General features: G+C 51.8%; 1 protein-coding gene across 4 annotated transcripts in view; it reads right to left on the reverse strand.

Moving 5' to 3' along the window:
• LOC149434702 (disheveled-associated activator of morphogenesis 2-like) overlaps nt 1-15,811 on the reverse strand; it is a 344,618-nt gene that overhangs the window by 142,016 nt on the left and 186,791 nt on the right. The window lies entirely within an intron of this gene.

The following is a 15,811-nucleotide window of genomic DNA, read 5'->3' on the forward strand; positions in this document are numbered from 1 at the left end:
TTTTAATCGGGACAGGAAGAGGAGGAAGAAGAAGGAGGAAGGAAGAAGAAGGAAGAAAGGAAGTAAGGAAGAAAGAAAAAGAAAGAAAGAAAGAAAGAAAGAGAGAAAGAAAGAAGGAGAAGAAAGAAAGAAAGAAGGAGAAGAAAGAAAGAAAGAAAGAAAGAAAGAAAGAAAGAAAGAAAGAGAAAGAAAGAAGGAGAAGAAAGAAGAAGAAGAAGAGGAAGGAAGGAAGATGAAGAAAGAAGAAAGAAGAAGAAGGAAGATGAAGTAAGAAGTTGAAGAAAGGAGGAGAAGAAAGAAGAAGAAGGAGAAAGAAGAAGAAGCAGAAGAAGAGGAAAGAAGTAGAAAGAAGTTGAAGAAAGAAGGAGAAAGAAGAAGAAGAGTAAGAGAAGGAGAAAGAAGAAGAAGAAGAAAGAAGAAGAAGAGGAAGAAGAAGAAGAAGAGGACGAAAGAGAAGAAGAAGAAGAAGGAAGCAGAAGAAGAAGAAAGAAGGAGAAGAAAGAAGTAAATGAAGAAGGAGAAGAAGAAGAAGAAAGAAGTAGAAGAAAGAAGAAGAAGAGGAAGAGAAGAAGAAAGAGAGGAACAAGAACAAGTAGAAAGAAGAAGAAGTAGAAGAAAGAAGAAGAAGCAGAAGAAAGAAGCAGAAGAAGCAGAATTCCAGTCCGCTATTATATTTTACATGAAAAGTCTTGCGGTTCCAACAATGTATCTATTTGTATCCGAATAAAACCATCTGTATCCGAAATGGATACAAATAGATACATTGTTGGAACCGCAATACTTTTCATGTAAAATACAGTTGTGACCAAAATTATTCAACCCCCAATGCTGTAAAGGGGTTTAGGGACTATAGTGTACATTTGGAATTGTATTCAGAATCAAATCCTACAAGGACGTTGTAACTACCCAAATGCAACTAAAATGACATCAATTGTTTATGTAATACAGTAGTAAATGGTTCTTATGTGGTTTCTTCATTGCCACAATTATTCAACCCCTTAAAGACTACCACTCTGAAGAACAGAGGTTCATACAGGTGCTTTCCATCAGGTATTGAAAACACCTGTGGATGTCACCGAGCAGCAATCAAGCATAATAAGCACCAATTAGGCAGCTTTAAAATGACTGTGATACTCAGCTCCTTCTAGACATTTACTGGTGTGGTTACAAACATGGTGAAGGCAAGAGAATGGTCCAGGAAGACAAGAGAAGAGGTGATTTCTCTTCACAGGAAGGGCAATGGCTATAAGAAGATTGCAAAGATGTTAAACATACCAAGAGACACCTTAGGAAGCATCATTCGCAAATTCAAGGCAAAGGGCACTGTTGAAACGCTACCTGGTCGTGGCAGAAAGAAGATGCTGACTTCGACTGCTGTGCGCTACCTGAAGCGTAGAGTGGAGAGAAGTCCCCGTGTGACTGCTGAGGAACTGAGAAAAGATTTGTCAGATGTGGGTACAGAAGTTTCAGCCCAGACAATAAGACGCACACTGCGTAATGAAGGCCTCCGTGCCAGAACTCCCAGGCGTACCCCCTTGCTGTCTCCAAAGAATAAGAAGAGTCGACTGCAGTATGCCAAAAGCCATGTGGACAAACCACAAAAGTTGTGGGATAGTGTTCTGTGGACTGATGAAACAAAATTAGAACTGTTTGGGCCCATGGATCAACGCTATGTTTGGAGGAGGAAGAACAAGGCCTATGATGAAAAGAACACCTTGCCTACTGTGAAGCATGGTGGAGGGTCAATCATGCTTTGGGGCTGTTTTGCTTCTGCAGGTACAGGGAAGCTTCAGCGTGTGCAAGGTACCATGAATTCTCTTCAGTACCAGGAGATATTGGATGGAAACGTGATGCAGTCCGTCACACACCTGAGGCTTGGGAGACGTTGGACCTTTCAACAGGACAATGATCCCAAGCATACCTCCAAGTCCACTAGAGCATGGTTGCAGAGGAAAGGCTGGAACATTTTGGAGTGGCCATCGCAGTCACCAGACTTAAATCCGATTGAGAACCTCTGGTGGGACTTAAAGAAAGCAGTTGCAGTGCGCAAGCCTAAGAATGTGACTGAACTGGAGGCCTTTGCCCATGAAGAATGGGCGAAGATACCCGTAGATCGCTGCAAGACACTTGTGTCAAGCTATGCTTCACGTTTAAAAGCTGTTATAACTGTAAAAGGATGCTGTACTAAGTACTAAGATTGAATGTCACTTGGGGGTTGAATAAAACTGATAATGCTGTGAGCACAGAAAAGACATTTGTGGTTATTTCATTATAACTGTTATGTTATATTTGTCTGACCTACAAGTGCCTCTTTAATGTAAATGTAAGCAAGATGACTGAATGATCAAAAGCAATGTCAAACTGGCCAAAACACTCAATTTCAGTGGGGGTTGAATAATTTTGGTCACAACTGTATAATAGCGGAGATCTCTGCAGGGACAGAAGTCATTACATGCCGGCCGCAGACGGGACGAAAATCGGACGATTTTTTTACCGTTGGTGGTAACGTCGGCCGATTGAACTACCGATTTTTTTTTTTTTTAAACGGACGATTTTTAACCCGTCTATGGCCTGCATTACCGGCTGCTCCGGCCAGAACCAAAAAAAGGTGCGGTGGACGGAGGCAATGCGGACGCAGACCTGCGACGGCGGTCACCCCGAAACCCCAAATCCTAAAGTCCTTCTCTCAGGACGTGTCCTTCAGTGTCATAGTGGCCACGCAGGCTCCCATTGATGTGCGATTAGAACCAAGCGATGAAATCCACGAACCATTGAACCATCGACTTTCCTTCCCATTGACTTCAGATGAATTCGATGAAGCTGAGTCCATCGGTCTGGGAGGAAAACGATCGCTCGTTGTGCATCGATCCACAGCACTGAGATACTTGTTTATGAACCCCAATGTATTCTGATCTCGTTTGGGTCTGTGCACTTGCTGTGCTGAATATAAGGGATTCCCACCATCCCTGTGCTGAGTTCCCGGGTCTGTACACCCGCTGTGCCCATTATGAGGGGTTCCCACCATCCCTGTGCTGAGTTCCCAGGTCTGTACACCTGCTGTACCCATCACCCAGCTGGGCTCCTGTGTTGTCACACGGACATTACCAATGTCGCCATCGGCCAGTGGCAATGCTATGGGGGTGCAGAACACACCTGAGTGACACCTGCCAGAGGGGTGAAACCAGCATCAGATGGCAGGGCACCAGGCTTAAGGGGGGGAGGTTTAAATCCCTTTCAGTTCCCTAACGCTGGCATCAAGAAATTTGTCCTGAGAAACCCTGTCCTGCCATCACTGGAGTGCATGAAGTGGCTGCAAAGAGGCTGCAGGAGATGGGGCACTATATCTCCCACTGACACCAATGATGGGGCACAATTTCTCCCACTGACACCAATGATGGGTCACTATTCCTCCCACTGACACCAATGATGGGGCACAATTTCTCCCACTGACACCAATGATGGGTCACTATTCCTCCCACTGACACCAATGATGGGTCACTATTCCTCCCACTGACACCAATGATGGAGCACTATTCCACCCACTGACACCAATGATGGGGCACAATTTCTCCCACTGACACCAATGATGGGACACTATTCCTCCCACTGACACCAATGATGGGGCACTATTACTCCCACTGACACCAATGATGGGGCACTATTCCTCCCACTGACACCAATGATGGGACACTATTCCTCCCACTGACACCAATGATGGGACACTATTCCTCCCACTGACACCAATGATGGGGCACTATTCCTCCCACTGACACCAATGATGGGGCACTATTCCTCCCACTGACACCAATGATGGGGCACTATTCCTCCCACCGATACCAATGATGGGGCACTATTCCTCCCACTGACACCAATGATGGGGCACTATTCCTCCCACTGACACCAATGATGGGGCACTATTCCTCCCACCGATACCAATGATGGGGCACTATTCCTCCCACTGACACCAATGATGGGGCACTATTCCTCCCACTGACACCAATGATGGGACACTATTCCTCCCACTGACACCAATGATGGGACACTATTCCTCCCACTGACACCAATGATGGGCACTATTCCTCCCACCGACACCAATTATGGGACACTATTCTTCCCACTGACACCAATGATGGGGCACTATTCCTCCCACTGACACCAATGATGGGGCACTATTCCTCCCACTGACACCAATGATGGGGAACTATTCCTCCCACTGACACCAATGATGGGGAACTATTCCTCCCACTGACACCAATGATGGGGCACTATTCCTTCCACTGACACCAATGATGGGGCACTATTCCTCCCGCTGACACCAATGACACCAATCCCTTTCTGCTCCCTAATACTGGCATCGGTAAACCTGTCCTGTGAAACCCTGTGCCACTATTACTGAAGTGCATGAAGTGGCTGCAAAGAGTCTGCAGGAGATCAGCAACACTGAGATCCAACAATGTATCAAAGAGTATTTTACTACAAATAATTGGTTTCCAATACACAAGGCACACCCAGCGCCAGGCTCTGCCCCCGTGTAATACGCCTTTCAATTCGTAACCTCCTGACATCCCACTCGACGTAGAAAGAGCGAAATTCCGAAGTTTGGCGCGGCGTCCAGATTCCGTCTTTATAACACACCTGTAAGTGATGATGTCATCGCTCTTCCTGTATTATTTGTATACAACGCAGGGCTGCTTGCACCCCCCCCCCCCCATTAGTATTTAGGGATTGGCCGGAGCTCCGGGTCGCTGGCGGCGCGCCCAATTGGCAGCCATCGCGGGACGCGGGCCCTTAACGAGAAACTTGGCTGCTTCCAGATATTAAAAGGTTTTAAGTCGGAGCCAAAAAAGAGTGTAGCTGAGCGCAGAGCGGCGAATCCCTCGCAGCGCCGCTGATACGCCTTCTGATTATTAACAGATGAGACGGTCGCGGTTCTTCGGATGAACGCAGCTGCGGGGGATGGGGAGGATGGAGGGGGGGGTCTATGGCTCCATTTTTCCAGGTAGTGAGATTGCCCGCCAGGGCTGGTTCGCCGCTATGTGGGAGGATCCGAAGGTGACTCAGACGTTGGCGCTTAGATGGCGATTTTCCAATCCGGGGGCAGCGCTCAGATCCGCTTTCAGCGCCAACTCATAAACACTTTTTATTCGTGATTTTAAACTGATGAAGCCGCGTTAGACATCGAGCGATGGAGATAAAAGACACGGCCTGGAGGGTGTCAGATGATTGTGCCGAACGATCAGAGCAATGCCCGATAAATACCTCCCACTGACACCAATAATGGGGCACAATTCCTCCCACTGACACCAATGATGGGGCGCTATCCCTCCCACTGACACCAATGATGGGGCACTATTCCCCCCACTGACACCAATGATGGGGCGCTATTCCCCCCACTGACACCAATGATGGGGCGCTATTCCCCCCACTGACACCAATGATGGGGCGCTATTCCCCCCACTGACACCACTGATGGGGCGCTATTCCTCCCACTGACACCAATGATGGGGCGTTATTTCCCCCACTGACACCAATTATGGGGCGCTATCCTCCCACTCACACCAATGATGGGGTGCTATTCCTCCCACTGACACCAATGATGGGGTGCTATTCCTCCCACTCACACCAATGATGGGGCGCTATTCCTCCCACTCACACCAATGATGGGGCGCTATTCCTCCCACTCACACCAATGATGGGGCACTATTCTTCCCACTGACACCAATGATGGGGCGCTATTCCTCCCACTCACACCAATGATGGGGCGCTATTCCTCCCACTGACACCAATGATGGGACGCTATTCCTCCCACTGACACCAATGATGGGGCGCTATTCCTCCCACTGACACCAATGATGGGGCGCTATTCCCCCCACTGACACCAATGATGGGGCGCTATTCCCCCCACTGACACCAATGATGGGGCGCTATTCCTCCCACTGACACCAATGATGGGGCGTTATTCCCCCCACTGACACCAATGATGGGGCGCTATCCTCCCACTCACACCAATGATGGGGTGCTATTCCTCCCACTGACACCAATGATGGGGCGCTATTCCTCCCACTCACACCAATGATGGGGCGCTATTCCTCCCACTCACACCAATGATGGGGCGCTATTCTTCCCACTGACACCAATGATGGGGCGCTATTCCTCCCACTGACACCAATGATGGGGCGCTATTCCTCCCACTGACACCAATGATGGGACGCTATTCCTCCCACTGACACCAATGATGGGGCGCTATTCCTCCCACTGACACCAATGATGGGGCGCTATTCCTCCCACTGACACCAATGATGGGGCACTATTCCTCCCACTGATACCAATGATGGGGCACTATTCCTCCCACTGACACCAATGATGGGGCACTATTCCTCCCACTGATACCAATGATGGGGCACTATTCCTCCCACTGATACCAATGATGGGGCACTATTCCTCCCACTGACACCAATGATGGGGCACAATTTCTCCCACTGACACCAATGATGGGTCACTATTCCTCCCACTGACACCAATGATGGGTCACTATTCCTCCCACTGACACCAATGATGGAGCACTATTCCACCCACTGACACCAATGATGGGGCACAATTTCTCCCACTGACACCAATGATGGGACACTATTCCTCCCACTGACACCAATGATGGGGCACTATTCCTCCCACTGACACCAATGATGGGGCACTATTCCTCCCACTGACACCAATGATGGGACACTATTCCTCCCACTGACACCAATGATGGGACACTATTCCTCCCACTGACACCAATGATGGGGCACTATTCCTCCCACTGACACCAATGATGGGGCACTATTCCTCCCACTGACACCAATGATGGGGCACTATTCCTCCCACCGATACCAATGATGGGGCACTATTCCTCCCACTGACACCAATGATGGGGCACTATTCCTCCCACTGACACCAATGATGGGGCACTATTCCTCCCACCGATACCAATGATGGGGCACTATTCCTCCCACTGACACCAATGATGGGGCACTATTCCTCCCACTGACACCAATGATGGGACACTATTCCTCCCACTGACACCAATGATGGGACACTATTCCTCCCACTGACACCAATGATGGGCACTATTCCTCCCACCGACACCAATTATGGGACACTATTCTTCCCACTGACACCAATGATGGGGCACTATTCCTCCCACTGACACCAATGATGGGGCACTATTCCTCCCACTGACACCAATGATGGGGAACTATTCCTCCCACTGACACCAATGATGGGGAACTATTCCTCCCACTGACACCAATGATGGGGCACTATTCCTTCCACTGACACCAATGATGGGGCACTATTCCTCCCGCTGACACCAATGACACCAATCCCTTTCTGCTCCCTAATACTGGCATCGGTAAACCTGTCCTGTGAAACCCTGTGCCACTATTACTGAAGTGCATGAAGTGGCTGCAAAGAGTCTGCAGGAGATCAGTAACACTGAGATCCAACAATGTATCAAAGAGTATTTTACTACAAATAATTGGTTTCCAATACACAAGGCACACCCAGCGCCAGGCTCCGCCCCCGTGTAATACGCCTTTCAATTCGTAACCTCCTGACATCCCACTCGACGTAGAAAGAGCGAAATTCCGAAGTTTGGCGCGGCGTCCAGATTCCGTCTTTATAACACACCTGTAAGTGATGATGTCATCGCTCTTCCTGTATTATTTATATACAACGCAGGGCTGCTTGCACCCCCCCCCCCCCATTAGTATTTAGGGATTGGCCGGAGCTCCGGGTCGCTGGCGGCGCGCCCAATTGGCAGCCATCGCGGGACGCGGGCCCTTAACGAGAAACTTGGCTGCTTCCAGATATTAAAAGGTTTTAAGTCGGAGCCAAAAAAGAGTGTAGCTGAGCGCAGAGCGGCGAATCCCTCGCAGCGCCGCTGATACGCCTTCTGATTATTAACAGATGAGACGGTCGCGGTTCTTCGGATGAACGCAGCTGCGGGGGATGGGGAGGATGGAGGGGGGGGGTCTATGGCTCCATTTTTCCAGGTAGTGAGATTGTCCACCAGGGCTGGTTCGCCGCTATGTGGGAGGATCCGAAGGTGACTCAGACGTTGGCGCTTAGATGGCGATTTTCCAATCCGGGGGCAGCGCTCAGATCCGCTTTCAGCGCCAACTCATAAACACTTTTTATTCGTGATTTTAAACTGATGAAGCCGCGTTAGACATCGAGCGATGGAGATAAAAGACACGGCCTGGAGGGTGTCAGATGATTGTGCCGAACGATCAGAGCAATGCCCGATAAATACCTCCCACTGACACCAATAATGGGGCACAATTCCTCCCACTGACACCAATGATGGGGCGCTATCCCTCCCACTGACACCAATGATGGGGCACTATTCCCCCCACTGACACCAATGATGGGGCGCTATTCCCCCCACTGACACCAATGATGGGGCGCTATTCCCCCCACTGACACCAATGATGGGGCGCTATTCCCCCCACTGACACCACTGATGGGGCGCTATTCCTCCCGCTGACACCAATGATGGGGCGTTATTCCCCCCACTGACACCAATGATGGGGCGCTATCCTCCCACTCACACCAATGATGGGGTGCTATTCCTCCCACTGACACCAATGATGGGGCACTATTCCTCCCACTCACACCAATGATGGGGCGCTATTCCTCCCACTCACACCAATGATGGGGCGCTATTCTTCCCACTGACACCAATGATGGGGCGCTATTCCTCCCACTCACACCAATGATGGGGCGCTATTCCTCCCACTGACCCCAATGATGGGGCGCTATTCCTCCCACTGACACCAATGATGGGGCACTATTCCCCCCACTGACACCAATGATGGGGCGCTATTCCCCCCACTGACACCAATGATGGGGCGCTATTCCTCCCACTGACACCAATGATGGGGCGTTATTCCCCCCACTGACACCAATGATGGGGTGCTATTCCTCCCACTGACACCAATGATGGGGCGCTATTCCTCCCACTCACACCAATGATGGGGCGCTATTCCTCCCACTCACACCAATGATGGGGCGCTATTCTTCCCACTGACACCAATGATGGGGCGCTATTCCTCCCACTGACACCAATGATGGGGCGCTATTCCTCCCACTGACACCAATGATGGGACGCTATTCCTCCCACTGACACCAATGATGGGGCGCTATTCCTCCCACTGACACCAATGATGGGGCGCTATTCCTCCCACTGACACCAATGATGGGGCGCTATTCCTCCCACTGACACCAATGATGGGGCGCTATTCCTCCCACTGACACCAATGATGGGACACTATTCCTCCCACTGACACCAATGATGGGGCGCTATTCCTCCCACTGACACCAATGATGGGGCGCTATTCCTCCCACTGACACCAATGATGGGGCGCTATTCCTCCTACTGACACCAATGATGGGACGCTATTCCTCCCACTCACACCAATGATGGGGCGCTATTCCTCCCACTCACACCAATGATGGGGCGCTATTCTTCCCACTGACACCAATGATGGGGCGCTATTCCTCCCACTCACACCAATGATGGGGCGCTATTCCTCCCACTGACACCAATGATGGGACGCTATTCCTCCCACTGACACCAATGATGGGGCGCTATTCCTCCCACTGACACCAATGATGGGGCGCTATTCCCCCCACTGACACCAATGATGGGGCGCTATTCCCCCCACTGACACCAATGATGGGGCGCTATTCCTCCCACTGACACCAATGATGGGGCGTTATTCCCCCCACTGACACCAATGATGGGGCGCTATCCTCCCACTCACACCAATGATGGGGTGCTATTCCTCCCACTGACACCAATGATGGGGCGCTATTCCTCCCACTCACACCAATGATGGGGCGCTATTCCTCCCACTCACACCAATGATGGGGCGCTATTCTTCCCACTGACACCAATGATGGGGCGCTATTCCTCCCACTGACACCAATGATGGGGCGCTATTCCTCCCACTGACACCAATGATGGGGCACTATTCCTCCCACTGACACCAATGATGGGGCGCTATTCCTCCCACTCACACCAATGATGGGGCGCTATTCCTCCCACTCACACCAATGATGGGGCGCTATTCTTCCCACTGACACCAATGATGGGGTGCTATTCCTCCCACTGACACCAATGATGGGGCGCTATTCCTCCCACTGACACCAATGATGGGGCGCTATTCCTCCCACTGACACCAATGATGGGGCACTATTCCTCCCACTGACACCAATGATGGGGCACTATTCCTCCCACTGACACCAATGATGGAACACTATTCCTCCCACTGACACCAATGATGGGGCACTATTCCTCCCACTGACACCAATGATGGGGCACTATTCCTCCCACTGACACTAATGATGGGGCACTATTCCTCCCACTGACACCAATGATGGGGCACTATTCCTCCCACTGATACCAATGATGGGGCACTATTCCTCCCACTGACACCAATGATGGGGCACTATTCCTCCCACTGATACCAATGATGGGGCACTATTCCTCCCACTGATACCAATGATGGGGCACTATTCCTCCCACTGACACCAATGATGGGGCACTATTCCTCCCACTGACACCAATGATGGGGCACTATTCCTCCCACTGACACTAATGATGGGGCACTATTCCTCCCACTGACACCAATGATGGGGCACTATTCCTCCCACTGATACCAATGATGGGGCACTATTCCTCCCACTGACACCAATGATGGGGCACTATTCCTCCCACTGATACCAATGATGGGGCACTATTCCTCCCACTGATACCAATGATGGGGCACTATTCCTCCCACTGCCATGAAATTAGTGTAATGAGAGATCGGGAGATTGTCACTCATTTTCTGTTGGGGTCACGGACAATAAAAACAATATATAGTACTGTATTGGTATAGACCAGCAATGGGCAAACTACGGCCCGGCGGACCTTTTAATCCGGCCCGCGGAGCGTGGCTCCTCTCACAGTCCGCCCTGAAGACCGCTGTAGCATGAAAATCTGTCTCCTATGAGGATCTGTCCCCCTCGACGTATCTGCGCATGTGCCGGAGATCGCCGATCAGCTGCTAATGCCTGAAACTGGCACATGCGCAGATACGTCGAGGGGGACAGATCCTCATAGGAGACAGATTTTCATGCTACACCGGAACGGCGCGGGAACACGGCGAGAGGAACGCGCGGAGGAAAGGTAAGTGAATTGACACAGGGGGGACTTAATATGGGGGGTGAATTACTATATGGGGGATAAATTACTATATGGGGGATGAATTACTATATGGGGGATGAATTACTATGGGGGATGAATTACTATATGGGGGATGAATTACTATATGGGGGATGAATTACTATATGGGGGATGAATTACTATATGGGGGATGAATTACTATGGGGGATGAATTACTATGGGGGATGAATTACTATATGGGGGATGAATTACTATGGGGGATGAATTACTATATGGGGGATGAATTACTATGGGGGATGAATTACTATATGGGGGATGAATTACTATATGGGGGATGAATTACTATATGGGGGATGAATTACTATGGGGGGATGAATTACTATATGGGGGATGAATTACTATATGGGGGATGAATTACTATGGGGGATGAATTACTATATGGGGGATGAATTACTATATGGGGGATGAATTACTATGGGGGATGAATTACTATATGGGGGATGAATTACTATATGGGGGATGAATTACTATGGGGGATGAATTACTATATGGGGGATGAATTACTATGGGGGATGAATTACTATGCTTACTATGGGGGAATATTACTATACTTGCTATGGATGACACATACACATCATTCATCTACTCTTGGTCCGGTCCCCGGGTCCAATATATGAACCCATTGCGGCCCTCAAGTCAAAAAGTTTGCCCACCCCTGCTATAGAACATCATTGTGTATTTTTTGCATTGTATTAGATTTCTTGAAGTCCAGCATTTCATAAACCATTGTGCTAATATATGTTTATTTATTTCAGGTACTTATATAGCGCCGTCAATGTACTCTGCGATTTACATATATATTGTACATTCACATCAGTCCCCGCCCCCGAGGAGTGTACAATCTAAGGTCCCTAACTCACATTCATACATACACATACTAGGGCCAATGTAGACAGGAGCCAATTAACCTCCCAGCATGTCTATGGAGAGTGGGAGGAAACCCACGCAGGCTCAGGGAGAACATGCAAACACCAGGTAGGTGGTGCCGTGGTTGGGATTTGGACCAATGACCATAGTACTGCCAGGCGGAAGTGTTAACCATTTAGCCACTGTGCTGCCCCATCAATACTGCGTGACTTCACACCTCGGCTCCATTTTATTCTCTAGGATGTCTTGTTTTGGGGGGTTTAACGAACCTTCCAGCCTAAATTGATTTAAAGAAAAAAAAAAAACAGCTTTGGCAGTAAAGGGGTTACAAGAGGTTATCCTCGGGTTCCCCTTTAAGATGCCTTTCTTCAGACCGGGTTCCCTCCCGGCCCGGGTTCCCCCACCACCCAGGTTCCCCCTCGGCCAAGGGCGGACTGACAACTCATGGAGCCCCCCGGGCAATAGGGGATCATGGGGCCCCTGTGTCCTTGCCCAAACTCAAAAAAGCCTATGAAAAAGGTACCAGGGGCATCTCATGGGGCCCCCTACTGTCCCCGGGCCCTCGGGCAGTTCCCGAGTTTCCAAATGCTTAGTCCACCCCTGCCCTCGGCCCAGGTTCCCCCTTTGCCCGTGTTCCCCCTCGGCCCATGTTCCCCCTCAGCTCATGTTCCCCCTCGGCCCTGGTTCCCCCTAAGCCCATGTTCCCCCTCGGCCCAGGTTCCCCCTCGGCCCGAGTTCCCCCTTGGCCCGGGTTCCCCCTAAGCCCATGTTCCCCCTCGGCCTGGGTTCCCTCTAAGCCCATGTTCCCCCTCGGCCCAGGTTCCCCCTAAGCCCATGTTCCCCCTCGGCCCGGGTTCCCCCTAAGCCCATGTTCCCCCTCGGCCCGGGTTCCCCCTCGGCCCGGGTTCCCTCTTGGCCAAGTTTCCCCTCAGCCCGGGTTCCCCCTAAGCCCATGTTCCCCCTCGGCCCGGGTTCCCCCTCGGCCCGAGTTCCCCCTCGGCCCGAGTTCCCCCTCGGCCCGGGTTCCCCCTAAGCCCATTTTCCCCCTCGGCCCGGGTTCCCTCTCGGCCGAGTTCCCCCTAAGCCCATGTTCCCCCTCGGCCCGGGTTCCCCCTAAGCCCATGTTCCCCCTCGGCCCGGGTTCCCCCTCGGCCCGGGTTCCCTCTTGGCCGAGTTTCCCCTCAGCCCGGGTTCCCCCTAAGCCCATGTTCCCCCTCGGCCCAGGTTCCCTCTTGGCCGAGTTCCCCCTCAGCCCGGGTTCCCCCTAAGCCCATGTTCCCCCTGGGCCCGAGTTCCCCCTCGGCCCGGGTTCCCCCTAAGCCCATTTTCCCCCTCGGCCCGGGTTCCCTCTCGGCCGAGTTCCCCCTAAGCCCATGTTCCCCCTCGGCCCGGGTTCCCCCTAAGCCCATGTTCCCCCTCAGCCCGGGTTCCCCCTTGGCCCGAGTCCCCCCTCGGCCCGGGTTCCCTCTTGGCCGAGTTTACCCTCAGCCCGGGTTCCCCCTAAGCCCATGTTCCCCCTTGGCCCGGGTTCCCCCTAAGCCCATGTTCCCCCTCGGCCCGGGTTCCCCCTCGGCCGGAGTCCCCCCTCGGCCCGGGTTCCCTCTTGGCCGAGTTTCCCCTCGGCCCGGGTTCCCCCTAAGCCCATGTTCCCCCTCAGCCCGGGTTCCCCCTAAGCCCATGATCCCCCTTGGCCCGGGTTCCCCCTAAGCCCATGTTCCCCCTCGGCCCGGGTTCCCCCTCGGCCGGAGTCCCCCCTCGGCCCGGGTTCCCTCTTGGCCGAGTTTCCCCTCGGCCCGGGTTCCCCCTAAGCCCATGTTCCCCCTCGGCCCGGGTTCCCCCTCGGCCCGAGTCCCCCCTCGGCCCGGGTTCCCCCTAAGCCCATGTTTCCCCTCGGCCCGGGTTCCCCCTGCCGCCCAGACGAGCGCAGGAGAGTTAATATGTTGTTTCCGCAGCCGTTTACAGAGACGGGAATGGAAACCTCGAGCGAGCTTTGTTAAAATGCAATAATTAGTGTGGGAAGATTTCCTCGCCAATTATCTCGTTATGAAGGTTAATGACCCAGAAAGCGTCTCGCCCGCATCTCACCCGCGACAAACCGATGATAATCAGCGCTCACAAAAGGAGCCGTTTATCGTCCTGCGTGGAGAAGGCCTGAGATCGTTCTGGTGGTGGATCTAATGTTCCGCGCTGATCACATCACATGCAAGATTGTTTGTTCCATCAAAGCTGAAGTATCATCTACTTATATTGTGCCTTCCCTGCCCCCCCCCCCCCCCCCCCCACCGCCATCCCCATCAGAATGCTAATTTAATTGTTAAATAAAATGTTTCTGTTTTCTTTACATCCCATATCAACACTGGGTCTCTGCGCTTCTCTATGCAATACAGGCAGATCGTGGGGGGAGGGTGGTTGGTTGGCAAGGTGTTATACATGGCTTCTTGAAAACTAAAAGCTGTGGTACCGCCCACTTGTGATGCTGAGCATCCATGACTGAATCTACTGAATGATAGGAGTGTCCAGAGACAGGCTGGGGAGGAAGGAACAAAATGATGTTGGACGTCCTCCAGCCAGCAAATGGCTCTTATCATGTCCACTGTCTCTGAACAATATCTGCAGTCTCTGGTCATCTCCTGTACTGTGTATGCAGTCTCTGGTCATCTCCTGTACTGTGTCCGCAGTCTCTGGTCATCTCCTGTACTATGTCCGCAGTCTCTGGTCATCTCCTGTACTGTGTCCGCAGTCTCTGGTCATCTCCTGTGCTGTTTCCGCAGTCTCTGGTCATCTCCTGTAGTATGTCTGCAGTCTCTGGTCATCTCCTGTGCCGTGTCCGCAGTCTCTGGTCATCCCCTGTACCGTGTCCGCAGTCTCTGGTCATCTCCTGTGCCGTGTCCGCAGTCTCTGGTCATCTCCTGTACCGTGTCTGCAGTCTCTGGTCATCTCCTGTACCATGTCCGCAGTCTCTGGTCATCTCCTGTGCCGTGTCCGCAGTCTCTGGTCATCTCCTGTACTGTGTCCGCAGTCTCTGGTCATCTCCTGTGCTGTGTCCGCAGTCTCTGTCTCCTGTACTGTGTCCTCAGTCTCCGGTCATCTCCTGTACTGTGTCCGCAGTCTCTGGTCATCTCCTGTACTATGTCCGCAGTCTCTGGTCATCTCCTGTGCCGTGTCCGCAGTCTCTGGTCATCTCCTGTACTGTGTCCGCAGTCTCTGGTCATCTCCTGTGCTGTGTCCGCAGTCTCTGTCTCCTGTACTGTGTCCTCAGTCTCCGGTCATCTCCTGTACTGTGTCCGCAGTCTCTGGTCATCTCCTGTACTATGTCCGCAGTCTCTGGTCATCTCCTGTACTATGTCCGCAGTCTCTGGTCATCTCCTGTACTGTGTATGCAGTCTCTGGTCATCTCCTGTACTGTGTCTGCAGTCTCTGGTCATCTCCTGTACTATGTATGCAGTCTCTGGTCATCTCCTGTACTGTGTCCGCAGTCTCTGGTCATCTCCTGTACTATGTCTGCAGTCTCTGGTCATCTCCTGTACTATGTCTGCAGTCTCTGGTCATCTCCTGTACTATGTATGCAGTCTCTGGTCATCTCCTGTACTGTGTCCGCAGTCTCTGGTCATCTCCTGTACTGTGTCCGCAGTCTCTGGTCATCTCCTGTACTATGTCTGCAGTCTCTGGTCA

The sequence above is a fragment of the Staurois parvus genome, unplaced genomic scaffold, assembly GCF_062004578.1.
Source record: "Staurois parvus isolate SC_StPar_1 unplaced genomic scaffold, SC_StPar_1.0 ptg001701l, whole genome shotgun sequence".
Taxonomy (NCBI): domain Eukaryota; kingdom Metazoa; phylum Chordata; class Amphibia; order Anura; family Ranidae; genus Staurois; species Staurois parvus.